General features: G+C 42.9%; 1 pseudogene; it reads right to left on the minus strand.

The window, feature by feature from the left end:
• Positions 1-4,646: 4,646 nt before the first annotated feature.
• Positions 4,647-5,787, minus strand: LOC105739721 (annotated as a pseudogene).
• Between the last annotated feature and the right edge of the window lie 21,728 nt (positions 5,788-27,515).

Below are 27,515 nucleotides of genomic sequence, written 5' to 3' on the forward strand. Positions count from 1 at the left end.
CCGAGATGGATATAACTGTTAGAAAACTGAGCAAGAAAGATAAAGTTACATCGCAGCTACCAACTGATTGATGTGAAATTTAACCCGAGTATGCCAACCCCAGAGTGAATGCTATAAACCACTGTGCTATGCTGCCTTTATACAAATCCAAAAAATTCAGACAGAGAAAAAATATTTATCCTTAAGCAATGTATGCAATTGCAATGATCAAAAGTGAACAAATAGGTTCTGGATTTTGAGTAGGTGGAAGGCAGAACCTATCCATTCATTCATTCATTCAAGTATTGATTCAACACATATTTATTGCTTTTTATATGCTAAGAATAACGCTGGCAGGGGAAAAACAAAACAGAAAAAGGTCTCATGGAACTACATTCTAGTGGAGGAGACAGACACTAAAAACTAAATAGGTAGTATTATTTCAGAGAGTAATATTAAAAATAAAATAAAGCCAAGTAAGGGGACAGAGAGGGGCTACTTCAAAAAGAGTGATTAAGGAAGGCTTCTCTAAGGAGACTGACATTTGATTGAAACCATTAATAATAAGAGGGATCATCTCTTTAAAAAGCTGGAGAGTAGTCCTTTAGCAGAGGGAACAATCAGCGCTAAAAGCTCTGAGGTCAGAACAAAGCAATGTGAACGAAGTTTAGGGCTAGAGGAGATCAGACAGATCACTGAGAGCATGAAAGTCCAGGTAATACAGTGCCTGTGGGGGCCCTAGAGAGATTTCTGGAGGTGCCATTTCACAGATAGCACACAGAGCAAGGCCAATTTCTATAATTACTCCTAGTGGAAGTTCCTACCATGAGTGGAAGAGAGATGTTAAAGCTACTGAGATATGTGGAAGATTGTCAGAATCATACTTCTTGTTTGTGCTTAGCTCAAAGTATGCCATCAAGAATTACCTGTTACTGGGTGTGATGGTGCATGGTTGTGGTCTCAGTGACTTGGGAGGCCTAGGTGAGAGGATGGCTCTTAGGACCCCCATCGCAGGGGGGCGAGGTGTCCCCCGCGAGGCGGGGCGTAAGAGCCAGCCCCTCGGCCCCTCTGGCTCTTAGGACCCGCGGTGGACTCACAATCTGTTTACCATATTGTGAGTAATATCATCTCTCCCTCTGGAAATTATGAACTGTTGCACAGACGGGTGTACACCCGTCTGTATTGGGAGTAATATCATGCTCTTCCTCCCTGAATATTAAGAACAGGATCACAGGGGTTTTTCTACTCCCTGCGATATTGGGTGTCATGTCGTCCTCTCCCACGTTACAGTTAGAAACAATATCAGTGGGGGCGTGTCCACCTTCTGTGATATTTAAAGTAATATCAGCCCCTTCCGTCCAGGATCATGGGAACCATATCCCTGGCGGGTGTACACTTTCTGCTATATATGTAGTCATATCACCCCCTCCGCCTTGGAATATTATTAAGGACCATCTCACATGGGGTTGTACACTTCCTGCGATATTGGGAGTAATATCAATCTCTTGGCCTCTGAATATTAGGAGGAATATCACAGGGTGGGTGTACACCTCCTGCTCGATTATGGGAAGTAATATCTATCTATTATGGGGAGTAACATCATCGTTTCCCTTTCAGGATATTAATAACAATATCATAGGGTGGGTGAACACAGCCTGCGATGCTGGAATTATTATCATCCTCTCCCCCTCGGGATACTAGGAATAATATCACAGAAGGGGTGTACACTCCCTGCGATATTGGGAGTAACATCATACGCTTCTTCCGTGAATGTTTGGAGCAATATCACCGGGTGGCTGTACATTCATTGCTATGTTGGCAGTCATGTCGTACTCTACCCGCTGGATATTAGGATCAGTGTCACAAGGTAAGTGTACACCTACTGTGATATTAAAACTAATATCATGCTCTCCATCCCTGGATATTAGGAACAATATCACAGGTAGGTGTACACCCCCTGCAGTATTAGGAGTAATAATATTATGAGTTATTAAACATCAGTCTCATTAATAATTATCAATGGTAATATTAATTAATGGCATAACGTTATTAATCATTAATGATTAAAGAGAGGATTATGCATGATTAAAATTAATTATTACTATTAATGTCGTTTTTAATAATATTAGTTATTAATCTTACTATTAATTATAGTTTTATTACCAACATCACTTATTATTGATTTCAGTAACATTAATTACTGATATCATTATTTTATTATTAATAGTGATATTGCTATTAATTATTAAGAGTAATCGTTAATATTTTTAATCCACATTAAGTTTTACTGTCTCTACTGTAATCATTAATAATTATTATTAATTATTAATAACGATGATTACTATTAATTGTTGTTATATTTATTAATATTATAATTAATAAAACTGTTCCTGATATCCGTGGGGGAGAGGATATGACTCCCAATATCGCAGAAAGTGTACACCCCTCTATGTTGTTACTCCTAATAGCCAGGGGGTAGAGGATGACATTATTGAAAATATCGCAGTGGGTGTCCATCCCTACGGTCATCTTGTTCCTAATATCCTGGTTGGGAGCGGATGATATGACTCCCAATATCGCAGGGGGCGGAGACCTCCCCCGTGATACTGTCCCTAACATCCAAAGGTGGAGAGGATGATATTTCATCCAATTGTGCCAGGGGTGCACACCACCCCTGTGATATTGATCCTAATATCCAGGGGGAGAGGATGATATTAGTCTGAATATTGCAGGAGGTGTACACTCCCTAGGGATATTGTTCCTGATATCCAGGGACGGAGAGGATGCTATCACTCCCAGTATAGCAGGGGGTGTTCACCCCTTCTGTGACATTGTTCCTATTAGGCAGCGGGGGAGAGGAAGATAATACCCCGAATATCGCAGGGGGTGTACACCCCCTTGTGACATTGTTCCTTCTATCCTGGGAGGGAGAGGAAGATAGTGGCGGCAATGTCGCAGGGGCTGTACACACCCACTCTGATATTGTTCCGAATATCCCTAGGGGGAGAAAATGATGTTACTTCCAATATCGCAGGGGGTGTACATCCTCCTGTGATATTGTTTCTTCTATTCAGGGAAGAGGATGATATTACTCCCAAGATCGCAGGGGCTGTAGACACCTCCTGCGATACACGGAGTAAGAGCCAGCCCCTCTCCCCCGCTGGCTGTTGGGACCCCCATCGTAGGAGGGCGAGGCGCCCTCCGCGATACGGGGAGTAAGAGCCAGCCCCTCTCCCCCACTGGCTCTTAGTACCGGGGGACGCCCTCGCCCCCCTGCAATGTTGCTCGTAATATCCGGGGGGGAGAGGGGGGTGATATTACTCCCCCATCGAGGGCGGCGCCCTGTTAATCCTTTACTCCTAGGATGTTTTCTCTACTGCCACACTTGGTTGACACCCTGGGACATTATTTTCCGTATTCTGGGAAGATGCCACTACTAAAGTCACAGGGGGTACACACCCTGCTATATCCGCAATGTAGGGGAATGTTCATCCTCATGTCACAGGACTCTGCACACTGTGATATTATTCACAATATCCTAGCGGGACAATAATAAGAATATCATAATGTGTGTACACCGTGGGGTGTTATTCTCAGTCTCCTAAGGGGAAGTTACTTTGATTGCCACACGGGCTATGTTCCCTTTAATATTATTCATCATATGCTAGGGGGATGTCACCCCTTATGTCACAGGGTTTCTACACCTTGTGAAATCCCTCATATTATCCTTAGAAGATGTCACTCCTCATATCACAGAGGGTGTACACTCTGTTATATTGTCGTCACATTCTGCGGAAATATTACTTTTAATGTCACAGAGGGTGTACACCTTGTGAAATATTTCGTTATAGTTTTGTGGGAAGTTACTCCTAATGTCACACGGGGTGTACACACAGTGATATTACGTGTAATATTCTCTGGAAATGTTAGTCGTAAGTCGCAGTTCCTGTACACCCTTTAATATTCTTTGTAATATTCTGGGAAAACGTCACTACTAATGTCACAGGGCGTGCAGACCCTGTCATCAGATTCGTAATATCCTTGCGGGAGTTCACTACTAATTTCACAATGTGTGTACACCGCCTGTGTCATTCTTCATAATATCCTAGGGGGATGTTTCTTTCAATGTCACAAAGGGTGTACAAAACGTCACAGAAGGTGTTCACCTTGTGACGTTATCTGTAATACCCTAGAAGGGTGTTACTCCTAATATGTCACAGGGGTGTACACCCTCTGATATTATTTGTAATGTCATAGAGAGATATGACTTCAAATATCACAGTGGATGTACACACAGAGTGTCTACCCTGTGATATGATTCGTGATATCCTAGGGAGATGCAACTCCTGATATCACAGTGCGCGTACCCCGTGTGTGTACACCCTTGACGTTAGTCGTAATATCCATGGTAAAGATTACTCCTAAGATCACACAGTGTGCACACCCTGTGATCTTTTTCTTCATATTATAGGGAGATATTGCTTCTAATATCACAGTGGGTGTACCCCTTGTGTGTATAATTGGTGACAGTATTTTTTATATCCTAGGGACGTATTACTCCTAATGTCACAGTGGGTGTTCACCCTGTGTTATCATTCTTATTTGACCTTACTGCCTTTTTTAACCCACACTACAAAAGGAATGGAACAGATAAAAAGATATTGAGATTAGACCATGCTGCCGTGTGGCCACCGCAGGACACCTTTAATATCCCTGTTTCTCAGGCTGTCGACGAAGGGGTTCAGCACGGGGGTGACTACTGTGTACATCACTGAGGCCACTGCACCCTTTCTGGGGGAAGATGACACATCTGAACTGGGGTACCCTCCAACGCCTCTTCCATAAACTCAGCAAACAACTGACACGTGAGACCCACAGGTGGAGAAGGCTTTCTACTTCCCACCTGACGATGAAACCCTCAGAACGGAGGAAACAATTTTATAGTAAGAGAAAAGGGTCCCCGAGATGGGAAAGAACCCAAATACGGCAGCAGGGAAATACATGATTATGTTATTGGTGAAGGTGTCACAACATGCAAGATGGGGGAGTTGAGAAGGGTCACAGAAGAAATTAGGAATTTCCGCATCCTTGAAGCAGGTCATTAGCAAGGCAATCCAGTTGTGCAGCTGGGAGTCTAGAAGACTGAAAAGAAAAAAAAAAAAAAGACAACAAAACTAGGAAGCCACAGAAACACAGGTTCATGATGGCTGAATGATATAGAGGGTGAGAGATGGCTACAAACCGGTCATAGGCCATCACACTCAGGAGCGTGTCTCTCTTCCATGCCTCCAAAAATGGCAAAGAGAGACATCTGAGTCAGGCAGCCTGCCTAGGAGATGACTCTGCTGTGAGATTGGATGTCCACAATCATCTTGGGGACCATGGTGGATGTCAGGCAAGGACAGGTTGGAGAGGAAGAAGTACATGGGCGTGTGGAGGTGGGAGTCAGGGCTGATGGCCAGGATGATGAGCAGGTTCCCCAGGACTGTGACCAGGCACGTGGACAGGAAGAGCCCGGCGAGGATCAGCTGCACTTCTGGATCCCCTGAGAGTTCTAGGAGGAGGCATCTAGAGACATCTGTTAGATTCTGTGGGTCTGCATGGTTTCGACATCTTTTGCCTAGAAAAGGGGGTTGAAAAATGGGAAACAAGTAAACCAACACCGGCATTGTGTCTGCATTTTGGATAGAAGCAATTCACAAGTATTGTTTTCAGATTTCAGAGCAATCCACACTCAGCAATATTTTGCAGTTCTGACAAACTCAATTGTCTTCTAATGCTTTCATCATTGATTTCTGTGTTATTCACTTCTTGCTGTACACACCCGCCTTAGAGACACTAGATTCAAGAATGTTCCAAGAACCAGATCATCATATATAACAAATGCGTAACTGCTAGAAAATACAGCCTATCTTGTCCGAAGAAAAATACGTCATGAAACCATTCTCTTCACTTGAAGAAAAAGGTTATGCTAATTAAAGGAAGTTAAGAACTCAAATAGTTTATTTTATTCTACTAGATTGATACAAATTCCCTTGATTTAGAACATTTATAAACACTGTATAACAGCTGAGACTGGGCCGGGCGCAGTGGCTCACGCCTATAATCCCAGCACTTTGGGAGGCTGAGGCGGGCGGATCACCTGAGGTCAGGAGTTCGAGACCAGCCTCAACATGGGGAAACCCCGTCTCTACTAAAAACACAAAATTAGTCGGGCGTAGTGGTGCATGCCTGTAATCTCAGCTACTCGGGAGGCTGAGGCAGGAGAATTGCTTGAACCTGGGAGGCGGAGGTTGCGGTGAGCCGAGATCGAGCCATTGCACTCCAGCCTGGGCAACAGGAGCTGAGACCATGTCATCTGGAAATGAAATGAAAGTTGATAGTTCATAAGCAGAAAATAGTTTCACATGCCGGTTAGGTCCTAGTGATTTCATCATTCCGTTTTCTGACTTTTCTCCTTCAAGAGAGTAATTGCTTCCTCAAATCGGTGGGTCTTCTTTGAAAATTCACGTAAGCTATAACTCCTGTCCTTAGCTTAGGTAGACTTAGAGTTTTCATCAGAAAGTTTGGCCGGACGCGGTGGCTCACGCCTGTAATCCCAGCACTTTGAAAGGCCGAGGAGGGTGGATCACAGGGTCAGGAGATCAAGACCATCCTGGCCAACATGGTGAAACCCAGCCTCTACTAAAAATACAAAAACTTCTCCCGGTATGGCGGCACGTGCCTGTAGCCCCAGCTACTAGGGATGCTGAGGCAGGATAATGGCTTGAACCTGGGAGGCAGAGGCTACGGTGAGCCGAGATCACACCACTGCACTCCAGCCTGGGCAACACGAGCAAAACTCCGTCTCAAAAAACAAAAAGAATCAAGTAAGTCGAAGTCACACCGATGACATCCAATTTTTGTGAACCAAGGAAGTGTCAATTCAAGAATTAACATAGATTTTGACTTTTGCTATCTCTTCTGTGCCAAGCAAGATATAGGCTCTGGGGAATCAGAAACAAAAGAGACTCACTTGCTCCTCTCACAATACTCAGTACTTACTGAGATAAGGACAAAAGAAAATGTCCTGTCTGGAATGCAGGGAAAGCAGAACTTCAGGTCAGGGGATATTTCCGTTGAATTGTATGGAGTTGAAGCTTAAAATATTAACGAATGTATCGAAGATTCACTTTGCCTTGACTTTATGCATCTGTCACAGAGAGATCACGAAGCGCGCACCCACCATCAGTTTCATCATCGCTCGCTTCCATTGGATCAACTAGAAATCAGCTCAGATGAGAGTGCTGAGTCTCAGAGGATGGACATCTCACCCCTTGCCATACAGAGAAGTCGAAAGGGTGGTATTCCAAATTCATGGCCAGACTCGTAAGTCCCGGGTACTCTACTTCATGGTCTTCCAACTCTCAAAAAGTTGTGGTTTGGGTTTTGTTTTTGTTTTTGCTTTTTTGAGACGGAGTCTCATTCTGTTGCCCAGGCTGGAGTGCAGTGGAGTGATCTCGGCTCAGTGCAACCTCCGCATCCCAGATTCAAGCTATTCTCCTGCCTCAGCCTGCCGAGTAGCTGAGATGACAGGCGCCCGCCACTACGCCCAGCTCATTTTTTTCTATTTTTAGTAGAGACGGGGTTTCCCCATGTTGTCCAGGCTGGTCTCGAACACCTGACCTTGTGATTCGCCTGCCTCAGCCTCCCAAAGTGCTGGGATTACAGGCGTGAGCCACTGCGCCCAGCTTCCAAAACTTGTAAGCAGAGCTCAGAGGTCTTAACCACAGGCACATCTGAGGAGCATTTTTTGAAACGGTTTCCAGCTTCCTCAATAGGAATGGAAGCCAAACTCCGAATTGATGACTCCTTTGAGGAAGTCGAGAGCTGTAAGGAAAGCCAGGAACAGGGGCAAGGGAGAGATGCGTCCCGAATGATCCTGTGCCCATTCTTTCTGGAACATTTGATGTGATCTCAGCTGCCCTTTCTCTACTTGACACAGTGATTGTGGCACCCACTGGTCTAGCTGTGGTCTACAAGGAACCCCCAAAGGGAAGGGCACAATGAGCAGGGGCATTGGCCTGAGTGACAAGGATTTGAGAGGGCAGGTTGGATGCAGGGAGAGGACTGGCCAAATGCCATGTGTCCGCACTTAGACTGCCTGGTCCAAATTGGACTTCACCCCTTTTGACTTCGTGATCTGGTACAAGTCCTATGAAAATGCGTTGCTCCTTCTCTAGTCTGTAAAATCATCATGAAATGTGCACTCATAACTGGGAGACTACGCAGATGAAATGAAACAAGATGCATAGAGCACAGAGCTCAGAGCCTGGCCTTTGGGAAGCCCTCAGTGAGGGTTCACGATGCCCTGGTGTCTGTCTTCATCCTCTTTATCACCTTCATCATCTTTGTTGTTCTTAGGGAATAGTTTAGAGGGACTCATTCCCTGCTATCATGGGTGAGGTGTCTATGAAAAGGCCAACCAGTGGGGGAGGAAGGCAACATTTTGAATAAGATTTCTGAGACCCCCCCACCACAAGCAAGAACAGAAACTCCACAGTCTGCTGAGCTGACAGGTTGCACCTTGGTCTCCTCCCATCTGCCCACCGCACTGTCCTGTTTGTCTTGAGGATGAGGAAGCAAAGCAAGGCTCCCGACTGTCCCTCAGCACTCACTGAACTGCCCTTCCCCTCTGCCGGGCCATGACCGCGGAGAATAGGTCCACTGTCCTCCCTGCGTGGTGCACGATGGAGGCTCAGACTCCGTCCTCAAGGCTGGCAAGAAGACAGGGTGAGACATGAGCCTCCTGATACAGGTGACGGGTGTGGAGCCCACAGGACTGTAACCTCACACTGCAGGGCTGGAGGCACAGACTGAGTATTGACTATTCTATGGCCTGGGGGGCTCAAGGCAGAGAGCCCCTCATTAGCCAAAGTCGCCCAAGCTCCCCAATCTCTAAAGATTTCCTCATAAGAATGCGGGAAGAAATGTCCATAGAAGCTTTGGGGCTCTTCCTGTAATCAAGAGGAAGCTTGTGTGTATCCTTCACTTCTTCCTTTTCTTTTTAAAGATCCAACTGCTTTCATTTTCATCTTTTATTATGGGAAAATATACCATGTATCAACACTAAAAATTGTAAATATATATGATTTCATCTAGAATGGCCAGTATAAACATTGACAATTTCCACTATTTTTCAGTTGACAGTTGAATGACATTAAGTACATTCACATTGTTTAGCAACCATCACCGCCATCATCTCCAGAACAGTTTTATCTTTCAAAATGGAAATGGCACCCATTCACCAAACTCTCCATTCCTCTCTCTCGCCCACCCCCGGGGCCACCATTCTAATTTGCAACTCTATGAGTTTAACTACTCTAGACACTTGATAGAAGTGGAATCACACCCTGTTGATTTTTTTTTTTTTTTTTTTTTTGGAGACAGAGTCTTTCTCTGTCGCCCAGGCTGGAGTGCAGTGGCGTGATCTCGGCTCACTGCAACCTCCACACCGTGGGTTTGAGCGATTTCTTGTGTCTCAGTCTCCCGAGTAGCTGGGATTACAAGCGTGCGCACCCACGCCCAGCTAGTTTTTGTATTTTTATTTTATTTATTTATTTATTTTTTTGAGACGGAGTCTCGCTCTCTCGCCCAGGCTGGAGTGCAGTGGCGCAATCTCGGCTCACTGCAAGCTCCGCCTCCCGGGTTAACGCCATTCTCCTGCCTCAGCCTCTCAGAGTAGCTGGGACTAGAGGCGCCCGCCACCACGCCCGGCTATTTTTTTTGTATTTTTAGTAGAGACGGGGTTTCACTGTGGTCTCAATCCCCTGACCTCGTGATCCACCCACCTCGGCCTCCCAAAGTGCTGGGATTACAAGCATGAGCCACCGCACCCGGCCGTTTTTGTATTTTTAATAGAGACGAGCTTTCAGCATATTGGCCAGGCTGCTCTCGAACCCCTGACCTTAAGGGATCCGCCTGCCTCAGCCTCCCAAAGTGCTGGGGTTACAGGTGTGAGCCACTGAGCCTGGTCATGTTTATCCTTTGGGGATTTCTTTATTTCACTGACGATAATGTCTTCAAGGTTCATCCATGTTGCAGCCTGTATCAGAAGTACCTGTCTGGTTTTGTTTTTGTTTTTTGGTTTTGTTTCATTTTGTTTTGTTTTGTGTTTACATGGAGTCTCACTGTCGCACAGGCTGGAGTGCAGTGGCACAATCTGGGCTCACTGCAACCTCCACCTCCCGGGTTCAAGCGATTCTTGTGCCTCAGCCTCCGGAGTAGCTGGGACTATAGGCACACGCCACCACACTCGGCTAATTTTTTGAATTGTCTTTTTTTTTTTTGAGATGGAGTCTTGCTCTGTCACCCAGGCTGGAGTGCAGTGGCACGATCTTGGCTCACTGCAAGCCCTGCCTCCCGGGTTCACGCCAGTCTCCTGCCTCAGCCTCCCGAGTAGCTGGGACTACAGGCGCCTGCCACCGTGCCTGGCTAATTTTTTGTATTTTTAGTAGAGACGGGGTTTCACCGTGTTAGCCAGGATGGTCTCGATCTCCTGACCTCATGATCTGCCCGTCTCAGCCTCCCAAAGTGCTGGGATTACAGGCGTGAGCCACCGCGCCCAGCCATTGAAACAAATTTCTAAAAAGCAAATATTTTTAAAATGTCTCGGAATGTGAAACTTTAGGGATACTGTGCCCATTTTATTCTTTTCTATTTCCCATTTTATGTATATGTAAGTGTATAATAAAGCAGCAGTCAATGCGTGTAGAAATCTATAACTTCAACAAATGTAAAATGAAAATGCTAAGTGGTGGCTGGGCGCCGTCGCTCACGCCTGTAATCCCAGCACTTTAGGAGGCCGAAGCGGGCAGATCACCTGAGGTCGGGAGTTCCAGACCAGCCTGACCAGTATGCAGAAACAATGTCTCTACTAAAAATACAAAAAAAAAAAAAAAAACAAAAAGAAAAAACCAAAAAAATGAACGGGGCGTGGTAGCGCATGCCTGTAATCCCAGCTACTTGGAAGGCTGAGACAGGAGAATTGCTTGAATATGGGAGGCAGAGGTTGCAGTGAGCCGAGATCGTGCCATCGCACTCCAGCCTGGGCAACAAGAGTGAAACTCTGTCTCAAAAAAAAAAAAAGAAAGACAAAGAAAAAGAAAAAGAAGAAAAAAAAGAAAATATTACTCCCATTATCGCAGGGGGTGTTCAGCGCTGATGATATTGTTTTCTAATATCCAGGGAAGGAGAGTATGATATTACTCCCAATATCGCAGGGGGTGTACACCTTTTTGTGATATTGTGTCTAATATCCAAGGAAACAGAGGATGACATTGCTCCCAATATCGCAGAGGGTGGACACCCCCCTGGGATATGGTTCCGAATATCCCAACGGGGAGAGGATGATATTACTCCCCATATCAACCCTGGGGGGTTGTCTTCCGCCCCTACTCTTGGCCACCGCTTAGCCGGAGCTGGTCTTCTCTCTTGGCCCGGCTCAGTGAAGAAAAGTCTCCATTCCTCCTCTCGGGGGACCGTAAGGGTCATAATGACTCCCGTTCTGGGTAACTTTAGCAGCAAAGAGCCGTGCTCTGTCAAAGAGACAGTGGCTCTCAGCTTGTTAAGCAAGTCCCTCCCCAACAAGGGCAAGGGACAGTCAGGCATGGACAAAAACTGATGAATCACTGTATGTCCTCCTACAGTGCAAGTCCCAGGCAAACAGAAAGCTTGCTTTGCTGAAACCCCCGTGGCTCCAATGATGTCAATAGTCTTTTTGGAGAAGGGGGCGACCGGGGCGCTTACTAGCGAATGTTCAGCACCAGCATCCACAAGAAAATCAACGTCTTTACCCCCGACTGCCATTCTGACCATAGGCTCTTTGGGGACACTTGAGCCCGCTCTCCCTCAGTCCAAGAACCCTTCTGCCAGGTTGAGCAGGGCCCCTTCCTCCTTGTCCGAGGCCTCCTGCTCTGAGTCGCCTTGTTTTCTTTTAAGCTGAGGGCATTTGTTCTTCCAATGTCCTATTTCTTTACAATAAGCACACTGGTTACGCTGCCAACTCTGACAGCCAAGCTGAGTTTCTTTCCCAGGGCCCCCCTTCCCTTGCCTCTTTGGGGGGACCCCTCTGATTGCTGCAGCTAACACGTAGGTCAGCGTTTCGCCGGGCCTGGCGTTCATTCTCTTTGCGGTGTTCCTTACAGCTTACTGCATCCTTGTTTACAAACACCTGGTTAGCTCTTTCTAATAATTCTGATGTATTCATCCCTGCAAGCCCAGCCTGTTTCTGCTGTTTTCTTCTCATGTCTTCTGCGCTTTGACGGACTCAAGCCATGTGAAGCACGTGCTGATTTTCAGGGCTATTGGGATCAAAGGGAGTATACATACGATAGGTCTCACATGATCTCTCACAGAATTGTGCTGGACTTTCTTCTTTTCCCCGAATGACCTCAGAGACCTTGTTAACGTTTGTGGCCTTCTGAGCTCCCCTCTTGAATGCTTCCAAGAGAGCTTTCCTGTCTCGGTTGAGCCTTTGCATATCCTCTCTTTCATTTGGGTCCCACTGGGGGCTGGTTCCTGGTAACTGGGTCCTTCCATACTCTTGGGGGTTTTGCTAATCAGCTGGTGCATGTTCCTCTAGCCACTTAGTTGCTGCCTGGAGCACTCTCCACCTTTCATCTCTGTGAAAGAGGACCACGAGCAACTGGTGGCAATCAGCCCAGGTGGGGTTGCGGGTCTGGATAATAGTTTGGAGCAAATCAATTCGAGCTTGTGGCTTTTCGATATAGGACAGGCTACTGTTTTTCCAGTTGAGAAGGTCGGCACAGGTGAAGGGCTGGTACAGAAAAGCACACCTCTCCACCACGTGACCATCCTCATCTACCCCAGTATACCGCTGCTCTGTCGGGGGCATTTGTATCCCCGTTTTGGGTCAACGAACTGCCAAGGGAGGGAGGGGTTTCTCCCGAGGCCTCACCTCCTCTCTTGTCTACTCTGGGTGGCCTAGGGATACGCTTGTCTTGCGGAGGCGCAAGCACTGTGGGCTCAAGGGTGGGGAGCCTCTTTCCCTGGTAAGGGGAGGGCACCACTGGGATCACTGGTGCCATCTCCTGCAATGGATCTTCTGATATTGGGTCGAACAGAACTTGAGGAGTTGATTTCCCTGGGCGGGTGGAGCGGGATCCTTCCTTAGCTATCTGTCCCTTGGCTACTAGTATTGCTGCTGCCTGCCCTCTTAGCCACTGTGGGGGGTCTAGCACCAGCTGTCACCAAGTGTCTATGCACGGGAAGCGGTCTAGGTATCCTTTCCCAGTTACCTTGTGCCACACTTGAGAAACAAGGGACCTGTCCAGGCTTCCTTCTGACGGCCCACTTCTAATATTAGGCAATCTATTCCCCACAAAGTTCGAAGTTCCCCAGTGGTCTGGTGGTTAGGAGTCGGCGCTCTCACCGCCGCAGCCCAGGTTCGAGTCCTGGACATGTGAACCAAGAAATGGAGCAGGACGAGCCGGGGACAAAATCCCTCAGTAAACCGGATTCAAGAAGAAAGAGCTTCCTTTTAATCGGCTGGGGGCGTCGGCAGACTTGCGTCTTAAGAGCAGAGCGCCCCGAAGGAAGACAGAGTTCCTGGGCCTTTTCTCAGGGCTTACAACTCTAAGAGGTTCCATGTGAAAGGGTCGTGATGGATTCAGAGCATATGTGCTTACAGTGGGGGGAGGGGTCATCTTTTCACCTCAGGCCGGCTCATCAGTGGCACCGGCTGGTCTTGCCACTGACTTCAATCCTCTTGGTTTTCAACTTTTACTTCCTCCTCCTCTTCAGAGACAGGAGACAGAAAAAGAAATGCCTTCTCTCCTCAGGGCCACAGGATGACATGACTCCCAATATCACAGGGGGTGTACACACCCCGGTGAAACTCTCCCTACTGTCCAGAGGGAGAGAGGATGATATGACTCCCAATACCGCAGGGGGTGTACACAACTGCGTGATATTGTTCCTCATATCCACAGCGAAAGAGGATGATATGACGCTCAACATCGCAGAGGGTGCACACGCCTCCTGTCATATTGTGAGGAATGTCGCAATATTACTTATCACAATTAATAATATCAATTATTAATTGATATTAATAATTATCAATATTAATAACTGATCATATAATTTTTTTTATTTTTTTATTTTTTTATTATACTTTAGGTTTTAGGGTACATGTGCACAATGTGCAGGTTTGTTACATATGTATCCATGTGCCATGTTGATTTCCTGCACCCATTAACTCGTCATTTAGCATTAGGTATATCTCCTAATGCTGTCCCTCCCCACTCCCCCAACCCCACAACAGTCCCTGGAATGTGATGTTCCCCTTCCTGTGTCCATGAGTTCTCATTGTTCAATTCCCACCTATGAGTGAGAACATGCGGTGTTTGGTTTTTTGTCCTTGCGATAGTTTACTGAGAATGATGTTTTCCAGTTTCATCCATGTCCCTACAAAGGACACGAGCTCATCATTTTTTATGGCTGCATAGTATTCCATGGTGTATATGTGCCACATTTTCTTAATCCAGTCTATCGTTGTTGGACATTTGGGTTGGTTCCAACTCTTTGCTATTGTGAATAGTGCCGCAATAAACATACGTGTGCATGTGTCTTTATAGCAGCATGATTTATAGTCCTTTGGGTATATACCCAGTAATGGGATGGCTGGGTCAAATGGTATTTCTAGTTCTAGATCCCTGAGGAATCGCCACACTGACTTCCACAATGGTTGAACTAGTTTACAGTCCCACCAACAGTGTAAAAGTGTTCCTATTTCTCCACATCCTCTCCAGCACCTGTTGTTTCCTGCTTTTTTAATGATGGCCATTCTAACTGGTGTGAGATGGTATCTCACTGTGGTTTTGATTTGCATTTCTCTGATGGCCAGTGATGATGAGCATTTCTTCATGTGTTTTTTGGCTGCATACATGTCTTCTTTTGAGAAGTGTCTGTTCATGTCCTTTGCCCACTTTTTGATGGGGTTGTTTGTTTTTTTCTTGTAAATTTGTTTGAGTTCATTGTAGATTCTGGATATTAGCCCTTTGTCAGATGAGTAGGTTGCAAAAATTTTCTCCCATTCTGTAGGTTGCCTGTTCACTCTGATGGTAGTTTCTTTTGCTGTGCAGAAGCTCTTTAGTTTAATTAGATCCCATTTGTCAATTTTGGCTTTTGTTGCCATTGCTTTTGGTGTTTTAGACATGAAGTCCTTGCCCACGCCTATGTCCTGAATGGTATTGCCTAGGTTTTCTTGTAGGATTTTAATGGTTTTAGGTCTAACATTTAAGTCTTTAATCCATCTTGAATTAATTTTTGTATAAGGTGTAAGGAAGGGATCCAGTTTCAGCTTTCTACATATGGCTAGCCAGTTTTCCCAGCACCATTTATTAAATAGGGAATCCTTTCCCCATTTCTTGTTTTTGTCAGGTTTGTCAAAGATCAGATAGTTGTAGATATGCGGCATCATTTCTGAGGGCTCTGTTCTGTTCCATTGATCTATATCTCTGTTGTGGTACCAGTACCATGCTGTTTTGGTTACTGTAGACTTATAGTATAGTTTGAAGTCAGGTAGCGTGATGCCTCCAGCTTTGTTCTTTTGGCTTAGGATTGACTTGGCATGCAGGCTCTTTTTTGGTTCCATATGAACTTTAAAGTAGTTTTTTCCAATTCTGTGAAGAAAGTCATTGGTAGCTTGATGGGGATGGCTTTGAATCTATAAATTACTTTGGGCAGTATGGCCATTTTCACGATATTGATTCTTCCAACCCATGAGCATGGAATGTTCTTCCATTTGTTTGTATCCTCTTTTATTTCATTGAGCAGTGGTTTGTAGTTCTCCTTGAAGAGGTCCTTCACATCCCTTGTAAGTTGGATTCCTAGGTATTTTATTCTCTTTGAAGCAATTGTGAATGGGAGTTCACTCATGATTTGGCTCTCTGTTTGTCTGTGATTGGTGTACAAGAATGCTTGTGATTTTTGTACATTGATTTTGTATCCTGAGACTTTGCTGAAGTTGCTAATCAGCTTAAGGAGATTTTGGGCTGAGACAATGGGATTTTCTAGATATACAATCATGTCATCTGCAAACAGGGACAGTTTGACTTCCTCTTTTCCTAATTGAATACCCTTTATTTCCTTCTCCTGCCTGATTGCTCTGGCCAGAACTTCCAGCACTATGTTGAATAGGAGCGGTGAGAGAGGGCATCCCTGTCTCACTGTTTAAAATCAGTACCGATAGTAATAATATTCAAGAGTTATACTGACGATAACAATCAATTATTAAAATTAACTATTAATAACACCTGATATTAATAAGTGGGACTGATCTTATTTATTAGAACACAGTAATAGTAGCTCCTCATAATTAAAATTAATATTAATAATCTGAAAACTTTTTATTAGCAATTATTTCTTAATATTAATATTGGTAATTCATATTAATGTGAATCATAAATGAGTGACAAGTAATACTAATATGACTCCTAATACCGCAGTGGGTGTACCCCCACCTGTGATATTGTTCCTAATCTCCAGGGAGGGAGAGAGCATGGTATTACTTTCAATATCGCAGTAGGTGTACACCCAGCCGCCGATATTGATCCGAATATAATATCCAGGGGGTGGAGTATGACGTCACTCCCAATAGAGCAGTGGGTGTACATCCACCTGGTGATATTGCTCCTAATATTCACGGAAGAAGAGAATGCTATTACTCCCAGTATCTCAGGAAGTGTACACCCCTTCGGTGATATTGTTCCTAATATCGGGGGGGGAAAGGGTGGTATTACTCCCAATATCGCAAGCTGTGTACACCCACCCTGTGATATTGTTCGTAATAGCCAGTAAGGGAGAGGACGCTATGACTCCCCATGCAGCAGGAGGTGTACACCCACCCTGGGATATGATTCCCAATATCCACGGAGAGGAGAGGCTGGTATTACTCCCAATATCGCAGGGGGTGTACATCCATTCTGTGATATTGTTTTTAATATTCCAAGGTAGAGAGGTTGATATTACTCCCAATATCACAGGAAGTGTACAAACCCATGTGATATTATTGTTCCTACTATCCAGAAGAAGACAAGATGACATTACCCCCCATATCACAGGAGGTGTATACCCACTCTGTGATATTTTTCCTAATATGCAGGGTGGGAGAGGGGGCATAAGAGCCAGCCCCTCGGCCCCCCTGGCTCTTAGGACCCCCATCGCAGGGGGGCGAGGTGCCCCCCACGAGGTGGGGTGCAAGAGCCAGCCCCTCTGCCCCCCTGGCTCTCTAGGAGGCCAAAGCTGCAGTGAGCTGTGACTGCCCCCACTATACTCCAGCCTGGGCAACATAGCAAGACCCTGTCTCTAAAAATAAATAAATAATCATCTGTTCATTTTTTTTCTCATGCCTTATTTCTTATTTATTTATTTATTTTTAATAAGCCTTAGCTGAAAAACCTCCCTGAATCCTTTATAATGCAAAGTGAAATGAAACTATCATTAAATTTAGGTTTTGCTGCTGACTAGGGACATGATGCTGGGCAAGTAATTTAACTTCTTTCAGTCTTAACTTTCCTCATCTGGAAAATAAAGAAGGCAGGGTTTGGATTACTGATATATAAAGTTCCTTCTCTACCAAACATCCATTTTTCCATGTTTCTATGATCTAGATAGACAACAGAATTTATCTCCTAGTGATTCATTTCTTTTTTCTTCACACATACAGAAGAAAAAAAAAAACTAAGAAAATCCAATGCCTGCAGTGCTCAAGACAGTATGGAGTGGATATTGCCACCAAGTACAAATGGATACACAAATAGTATACATATCCTATTAATTGTGATCTTCTCCTTACATATGCCATGTTTTGACTTACCAAATATTCTCTTTAAGAGGCATTTTTATTACAGAAGACAAGACGCATGTAAGTTTATCTCAGAGCCTGTGATACATCAACCACTTTTGCTTCTTCCTTGATGTGACACAAGTTTTCTGGTCATTTCCACATGCGTTGATTTACTCACCTGCTACTCAGTTGTCAGGCTGATGGTCACAGGCCTTCCATGACAAGGAGTTCCACTGTCATACAGAGACATTAAATTGAACACCTTCTATCACAAGGAGTTAAACTTCTGAAACCTGCCACCTACTAAACAGAGGATTAAACAGGTTTCAAGTGAGTTCCCATTGATTAGTTAGATTTATTTTGGGCTTACTTAAAACTCACCTTTGACAGAAGTGTCAGCATATTCTGTTGAGAAGAGCAGATACACCCATCAGATACTAAGCTAAAGTCTAGCTTTTTAAAGAGGAGAGCTTTGATTTGTTAGGAACTGAAGAAAAACACATTTCTGGTCTGCAAAGTCACATCCTGTCGCTGGAAGGGTGTCCTTTGGAGGGAAATATATTTCTGAAGAGCTAACAGTTGTTTGAATTGAATTAGCTCAATAGAAAAAGAAAACGGTACGTATTCTGTGCTGTTGCTTAGTATAACTATGGTGTTTTGTGAGGCTTTGTCTTTCAGCAAATTTTTGGTAAAAGTGGATTCTGGATTTTATATAGCTGGAGTGAACCATTTACTTTCAATGTGAACATTATTCATTTGAAGACAACAATGTTCATGCATTTTTTTGTTACATTATCTGTATGTATCACAAGCAACCATATTTCCTCAACAGGCAAATCAGGTTGGCAGTTTCTTGGTGAATTAAAGCTAATTTGGAATTTGAATAGATCTTATTTTGAACAAGCCTTTTCCCCCTGTTTCTGCTCTCAAATTGGCCACATTGGCTTAGAGCATACCCATCTAACCTGCACTTTGTTTGGATAGACAGAATTTGGAGACTTGAATTAAAAAATAAGGAAGCTCCCTGTTCACCTCACCCCACCCCAACCAAATCAGTACCACTCTTATCTGAATTTCTGATCAAGTGCTGCTAAATAATTTTAAAACCACTGTACTACAAATAACTTAGAGGCAGTCAGTAGTACATGCTCCTAGATTTAGGAATTGCACAAACCCAGCCTTTCTTGTACGTTGTCGACTTTTCTACATAATTCTTCTCTTGGAGTAGTGTAGATGATTCCATATACTGCTTGCTTTTGTGTCCTCTTTGAATTTTTGGAGGGATTAAAATATTGGGAGGGTTTGGTTTCTGGACAACTTTATTTCACTATGAAGTATTCCTTAATGGAAACCCTTAGACCAGTGGACTTTCTTCCTAACGTTTGAAAACATTCAGTACTTCTGTTACCTGAATTTCATAAATAAGCAAACACTTAGTTTCTGTGATATATTATAGATACTAGCACTATTGGTGCATTTGTTTCTGGTTTTGGGCCCAACCTACTTCTCCCAAATAAAGTCTGTTTATTTCTAAAATATTATTTGAGCTTGAAGACACTAATATATTATAACCCCAATTTTATTCTTCATCATTTTACTTTCTAATGCATCCTTTGTTTTCTCTTCCTCCCCTGTTCAGATCCTCTTTTTTTCATATTAAGCTATTTTGCCAGGAAGTTCTTTACTTTTCATCAATTCACCGAACTTTCCTTAGCAGACCTAGTTTTTACCACCCCAGAACAGCTTGTGCCATACTTGGATTTCTGTAACTAGGTCACTGCTGCTGCAATTGTAAAGACTGAGCAGCCCTGCACAGAATGCCAACTGGCAAAGGCGGATCTCCAGATCTCCAGGCCTGCTCGTTGGTTGGACGGACCCACAGGGACTTGGGCTTCTACCATCTTTCTTGAGAAAACAGATGTTATGACCAGAAGTGCAGAGGAGTAATACCTTGTCTTGATAAGATAAACTTAGCCAACGGAAGCCAGGGGACAGAGAGAACCAGCAGATAAAATGTTTCCCTGATTGGTCCTTGCTGAGGGCAGCAGTTCATATGGCCTCTCTGGAGACAACTGCAGTCGTCAATTGCCCAGCTTGGTAGGGGTTCCCTAACATGTACACTTTTTCCTTCCCTGTTCCACTTGCCTTTCCCCTTTACCCCTGTTTCTATGGGATTTTATTTCCCAGTAAAGTGTAAGAACATGCTTTTGCTTCAGGCTTATTTTCTAGGGAAGCTAGCCTAAGATATTCCCTAATTTGCATCTCTCTTTTACTCCTCTCTTCTGAGTTCCAAAGTCATATATCCCAAATATCCACCTACCTACTTGGCTTCTCTATTTGAACCTCCAGTTGTGACTCAGATCAGCAGATCCAAAATATCCCCATCCCCAGAGATCCATAACATTCTTTTTTCACTATTCCCATCTTAATAAATTACATCTTTAAACACCGAATTGTTTAAGCTTAGAGGCTGGGAGTCATTATTGTTTTGTCCTTTTCTTAACTCCCACATATACTTACTTCTTAATTATTATTATATTTCCTAAACATCTCTCTAATCTCTCCCTGTATTTTTATCTCTACTACTGTCGTAGTAGTTCAAGGACCAGTAACCTTTACTTAGACTCTTGTAATTGTTTCTGAATTAGTCTCTTTGGATCCATGCTTGTCCCCTTCAATTTATTCTCTAAATAAGGCCTGAATGTTTTTACAAATGCAAATCTCATCAGGTTATCTCCTACTTACAAGCCTTCATTAGCTTCCCATTCCTTCCCATTACCTTCCAATAAAATGTTCCATTATTGTTATGGTGAACAGGGCTCTACATACATCGTCAGTCTCATGTCATACTGAGAGGTGACAGCATGCTGGCAGTCCTCACAGCCCTCGCTCACTGTCGGCGCCTCCTCTGCCTGGGCTCCCACCTTGGCGGCACTTCAGGAGTGGGAGCCCATTTCTGGGCTGGCCAAGGCCAGAGCCGGCTCCCTCAGCTTGCCAGGAGGTGTGGAGGGAGAGGCACGGGCGGGAACCGGGGCCGCGCACGGTGCTTGCGGGCCAGCGTGAGTTCCGGGTGGGCGTGGGCTCGGCAGCCCCGCACTCGGAGCGGACAGCTGGCCCCGCCAGCCCCGGGCAGTGAGGGACTCAGCACCTGGGCCAGTAGCTGCTGTGCTCAATTTCTCTCCGGGCCTTAGTTGCCTTCCCGTGGGGCAGTGCTCAGGAGCTGCAGCCCGCCATGCCTGAGCCTCCCTCCCCTCCGTGGGCTCTTGTGCCGCCCAAGCCTCCCTGACGAGTGCCGCCCTCTGCTCCAAGGCGCCCAGTCCCATCGACCACCCAAGGGCTGAGAAGTGTGGGCACACGGCGCGGGACTAGCAGGCAGCTCCACCAGCAGCCCGGGTGAGGGACCCACTGGGTGAAGCCAGGTAGGCTCCTCAGTCTGGTGGGGACGTGGAGAACCTTTATGTCTAGCTCAGGGATTGTAAATACACCAATCGGCACTCTGTATCTAGCTCAAGGTTTGTAAACACACCAATCAGCACCCTGGGTCTAGCTCAGGGTTTGTGAATGCACCAATTGACACTCTGTATCTAGCTACTCTGGTGGGGACTTGGAGACCTTTCTGTGGACACTCTGTATCTAGCTACTCTGGTGGGGACTTGGAGAACCTTTGCGTCTAGCTCAGGGATTGTAAACGCACCAATCAGCACCCTGCCAAAACAAACCACTCGGCTCCACCAATCAGCAGGATGTGGGTGGGGCCAGATAAGAGAATAAAAGCAGGCTGCCCGAGCCAGCAGTGGCAACCCGCTCGGGCCCCTTCCACAGTGTGGAAGCTTTGTTCTTTTGATCTTTGCAATAAATCCTGCTGCTGCTCACTCTTTGGGTCCACATTGCCTTTGTGAGCTGTAACACCGCGAAGGTCTGCAGCTTCACTCCTGAAGCTAGCGAGACCACAAACCCACCGGGAGGAATGAACAACTCCAGACTCGCTGCCTTAAGAGCTGTAACACTCACCGCGAAGGTCTGCGGCTTCATTCTTGAAGTCAGTGAGACCAAGAACCCACCAATTCCGGACACAATACTCCTCTCATTTTTGTTCTCTGTGCTGTGGTCACACTAAACATCTTTCAGTTCTTCAATCAGATATGTTATTTTCCACCTCAGTAACTTCACAAATGCTCATCCTTCATCCTGGAGTAGTTTGCTCATTATAGTTACCTGGATAATTCTCAAAGTTCTTTTAGGTTTCCGATTTTAGCATTAAAATTAAATTAAAATTAATGCTAATTTTGTTGTGAAGATTTTGATGAACTTCCAATTTATATCAATGATTGCTAACTCCCATATCAACCCAAATTTGTCTTTTGTAGCACCCATCATACTTTCGAAGATTTGCTAAGTTTCTATATCCCAGCTAGACTGTAAACTCCATGTGATCAGAGCGACCTTGTGCTAGTCACTGTTCTATTCCAGCTACCTAAATACTTTGCCCCAGCCTGTTACTCCACTGGGTTATGTAGCCACTCTGGTGAGAGCAAGCAACGTGGAGAGATTGCAGTGTCAGGTCCAGACAGCTAACATTTCAGAAGTTTAAGCCGACTGAGAAAAGTTAACAAAAGAATAAGATCTGATATTATCTAGGTAATTTTTTTTTAGTTTGCTTTACTTAATTTTGTTTCTTTTCCTTAACAGGCAAAAGAGACAAGTTAGAGGGATGTGTTCATTCGAAGGTCATTGCATTGAAGCATAATATCTAGAGATGGAATCAAGATAATCTCCAGCTTGCAAGCTCAGTGCAATTGCCTCCCTCCCTCCCTTCTTCCCTTCCCTTCCCTTCCCTTCCTTCCTTCCTTCCTTCCTTCCTTCCTTCCTTCCTTCCTTCCTTCCTTCTTTCCTTCCATCTCTTTTGTGCATAACGAATTCTAGGACTTTAATAGTATTATACAACAATAACTTTGTGAACAAATTTTAATGTGAAGAATACTATCTTGCTCTGTTCTCATTTCTTGGTTGTCTGTACAAATTCAATGTACTCATTTTTTATTCTAACTCAAAACATTCCTCTATATGATTTTAGCATCCTAGTCATCATCCTTCTTACAAATTATTTCTTACTTCCACTCAAGTTCCTTCCTCTTTCTTGAGGTTTCATGAATGCTAAGGCTCCACATTATTTCTTTATTATTCTTACATCTCAATATTTTTTGCTTAGTGAAATAAATTCTTCTGATTTTATTATTTCAATAATTCTATCTTCAACCATAAAAAGGAGAGATATTAATAAAAATGACTCTAAACAGTATCACTTAAGTGATGCATTTCCCATTTATTTTACTTAAAAGAAAAATTTCTTTCAATTTCTGTATGATCACTGCTAATTACCATTTAACATACCGCCTTGTAGTAAATATATATTTGTGAATGACGGCATGTATATAATATTATTCAGTGAATGAAGCAACAGAATTCCAAATATCAAAATGAAGTAGTCTCTCAGGTCCCCCAATTCAGTCTTCTGTTAGTAAACTGAAAAATTTCTTGGATTTATGAAGTTAAATCCAGTTAAAAATTTAAGAATGACTAATTTCACTACTAAAATGAGTATGTACATGAATATGTATATATGTGTACATGACTATAATGTATGTATTTGTGTGTGTGTATTTGACTATTTTGTGACACAGAAGACAATTCTTCCTTGGACCTATGTTTCCCATTGATGACTGGTTTGATGAAGCAAATTTGATTAGCTTAATAATCTCTTCTTCTTGCTTTATAGTTTCACATGTGCTCTTCTTAAAGCAGTTTATTCAGTCAAAAGAAGAGGACCTTCAAGGATATAACAGAAGCATTCTTTAGTCACCCTAATGATAGACAGTGAAGCAATCTGGTGAATGGTTAGGATGTTAGTGGGATGGGAGGATTTGAAAAGGAGCAGATATAGTTGAGTATTGGAAAGCAAGAATTCCGTTTGGTACACTTTAAGTTGAGAAGTCAATTTTATGGACGTCCGAGGAGAGATGTTGCTTAGGTAGTTAAATGATTGAGTCAAACATTCATGGGAAAGGTGAGAGCTAAAAGTATAAACTAGGGAGTTATTAGCTTATAAAGTACCTTTAAAGCCATGGGATTCGACGTTTCCACCTAGAACGTACGTGTTGTTAGAGAAAAGTGTGAGGCTTGAGCCCTAGAGCATGACAATACTTAGACATCAGGAAGAAGAGAAGGATCCAGGAAAGGATGTAGGAAGGAGTAGCCAGTGAAATAGAAGGTAAGCAAATGAACAAAAATGTCCTGGAAGAAAAGTGAAAAAAAGTTTCAAGGAGGAGAAAGTGATCTACTGTGTCCAGTGAAGTTGATGAATTAAGTGAGGCAAGAAATGAGAATTGATCATTGGATTGTCAACCAGAGGTCACTGGTGACTGAGAAATTTCAGTGATCAAGGTGAAAGCAAGATTGGATAGTATTCACAAGATAATGAGACAGGAAGAACTAGAGACAGAAATAACTCTTTTGAAGAGTTTTCATCTAAAGGGCTTTAGGGAAATAGCTGGTAGCTGGAAGGAAACATGAGATTAAGAGAGGGTTTATTTCATTGTTTCAAAAGTTGAGATTTAATGTACGTATTATGAAATGCACAGATCTTAAGTGTACTTAGTTCTGATAAATGCACACACTCATGTGGCATGCACACTCTTATGAAGATATAGAACATTTTTCTCAGTCCAGAACATCCCCTTTTAGCCATTCTAGTCAAGTACATATATCATCCTGCTTCCCCTTACCCACTCCATATGAAGCAACTATTGTTCTGCTTTCTCTCACCACAGGACATTCTTGCCTACTCCAAGAGTTCATATCAATGGAATCACAGGGTGTGTCTTATTTTGTGTTGCCTATTTCACTCAGCATAATGTTTTTGAGATTCATCATGTTTCTGTATGTCTGAACAGTTTATTTATTTACAATTATTGAGTAGTATTCCATTTCATAAATAAATTACACACTGTTTATTCATTCTCCCATTTCTATTTCTAATACTTTCATTTAAGTGGGATTTTCTATGATCATAGAAAGCTATTCTATTACTCTAATAGTTCTGACCAGTAGATAGTTTAGTCTTGGGTGGAAACAAAATCCATCTCCCTATAACTTCTAACCACTCATCTAGTTATATGTCCTGGACCCAAATGCAAAAAAAAAAAAAAAAAGTATTTTCTTTACATTTTCTCATCTAGTATACGCCTTCCTGGTTCTTCCAAATGTTTCTGATATGGCATATTCTTTTGCTCCTTAAATTGCTCTCGTCTTGCTCCTGAGACTGTGAAGATTTATGACTCTTGAAATAATAGTGCTAAGGCAAATAAATAAATTAATATGGGAATACATAAAGAATCCAGATGTAGTTTGATCAATACAATAAGGAACTGTCACCAGTTGTTCGATCTACTATATTTTATTAGGGCAACCTACAATCCCATCAGATTTTTCTTAGTCACATATTTCCTTTACAAATTTTGAGCTTATTTTCAATCATTATATTTGAATTCAGTTTTTTTGAGTCATGGTTTCCAAGTTATAATTTTTAAGTTAGTTTCTTGGAGCAACGAGCAGGGCTTTCCATTTATCTCTGTCAAGCTTTATTTAATTAGATTTGTCACACTGTTCCAATGTGTTGAGATTCTTTTTGCAATATTAGTTATTTCATACAATGTATTTTCCGTATCACTCAGTGTCATATCATCTTATATGTGAGACCACCATGAATATCATTATCAATACATTGATTGAAGTATTGCATAGGCTGAGTGCTACTAAAGATAAGCCCTTCGATACACTTAAATACTTCTCTCAATATTTGCTTTTGTCCCTATGAAAAACACTTTGCTGTTTCCAAACAATTTTAAATGTATATATTTGTGCTATAACCCAGCTTATATACATTTTTACCACAATAATGTAAAGAAAGATGATGCCTTTTTGATACTCAGATTTCTAGAGGATTCCCCTGCTCAACCTTTCCAGCATCCTTGAAAAACAAGCAAGTAAAAATTGTTTTGAATTACTTTTCCTTGGAGACAACAAACTGACTTTTAATGATCAAGTTCCTTATTCTAAATGCCAATAAATGTTTTTAAAACATAATTCATTTAAGAATCTTCCCAGGTAATGGCATATAAATGACATCATGTCATAGTGAAAAGAAAATGCATAGGCTTTCGATAAAGAAAAGCCTGATTTTAAATTTCAGCTATATGATCTTGAGCAAATTATTCAGGCTTCTTCAACTTTAGAATTAGGAAAATCATTTCTATCTCATAATGTTTCTCTCAGGATTAAGTAAAATAGTGTAATGCAGAGCAAGTGTTTGATACATTCATTCCCCTTCTGCTGTGCACATACGTCAGAGACTACCAAGAGAAAATATAATCTGTGAGTCTTGAATATGCATTTGGGAACAAGATCTAAACCTTTTAAAAGCCATTTCCAACACTCAACACTGTACCACTTTGAATTATTTTTAACTTGTTTTCTCATACCAATACTTGATCTATGTTTTTCAAATTTATTTGTTTTCAATGAGGCCATCTATTTTCTAGTGATTATATTTTCCTCTCTGTGTGTCATGAATCAAATTTTAATAATTCATATTTAAGGCCTATTTCAGGCAGCATAACATATGCCTAGTTGTTTTGGTTTTATGGCTGTTATGAACTGAATATTTGTGTTTTCCCCAAATTCATATGTTGAAACCCTAATCCCATTGTGATGGTATTTAGAAGTGGGGCCTTTAGGAGGTCATGTGAATGGAGCCCTCATAAATAGGATTAGTGTCCTTTCAAGAAGAGTCCAGAAGATTAGCTAGCCCTCTTTCAGCCATGTGAGGATACCACAAGAAGTCAGTGATCTGCAACCTGAGGGTTCTTACCTGAACCCAATCATGATGACACCCTGATATGGGACTTCCAACCTCTTGAACTGTGAGAAATGCATTTCTGTTGTTTATAAATCATCCCGTCTATGGTTCTTTGTTATAGCAGCCTGAATTGACTAATATAATGGTAGAAAGAAAAAGGCAGAGTTCCTGCCACCTTAGCAAATCAATAATTATTTAGTATAATTATTTTTAAAGCATCGGGCTCATGGGAAATAACATCTTTCAATAGAATTTTACATGATAATTATCTAGAATTATATGCCTTTTTCCCTTATAGACTCTACTTAATTGCTTCTAAATCTTTACAGTATTGGTCAGATCTGAAAACCTATTTAAATAATAATAATCATATTAATAATGGCTATTGATTATTATGAGACAAATCCTAAGGAATTCTCATAATTTACCAATTTAATTCTCATGAGCAAACCTATGAAGTAAATGCTCTTCCATTCTTATTTTACAAAACAGAAAAGTGAAGTATAATCGAGTAAAGCAGCTTACCCATGATAGCTTACCTACCCATATCCCAGCTCCACCACTTACAAGCCATAGGTGGGATATGAGCCTAGATATCTGATTTGTTATTGTAAAAATAGTGAAAGAAAAAGGTTTTAGGAAGAAGTATACTTAAGAAGAATAATTGGGGGGCAAAAATAGATAAAATGGCTATGGGATCAATTTGTGTGGAAGTCTGTTTTCATGTCTTCCTTAGCTGGGCTCCCAAAGTTGATTCACAATGTTAGGAATTTT

Source organism: Nomascus leucogenys, chromosome 3, assembly GCF_006542625.1.
Source record: "Nomascus leucogenys isolate Asia chromosome 3, Asia_NLE_v1, whole genome shotgun sequence".
NCBI lineage: Eukaryota > Metazoa > Chordata > Mammalia > Primates > Hylobatidae > Nomascus > Nomascus leucogenys.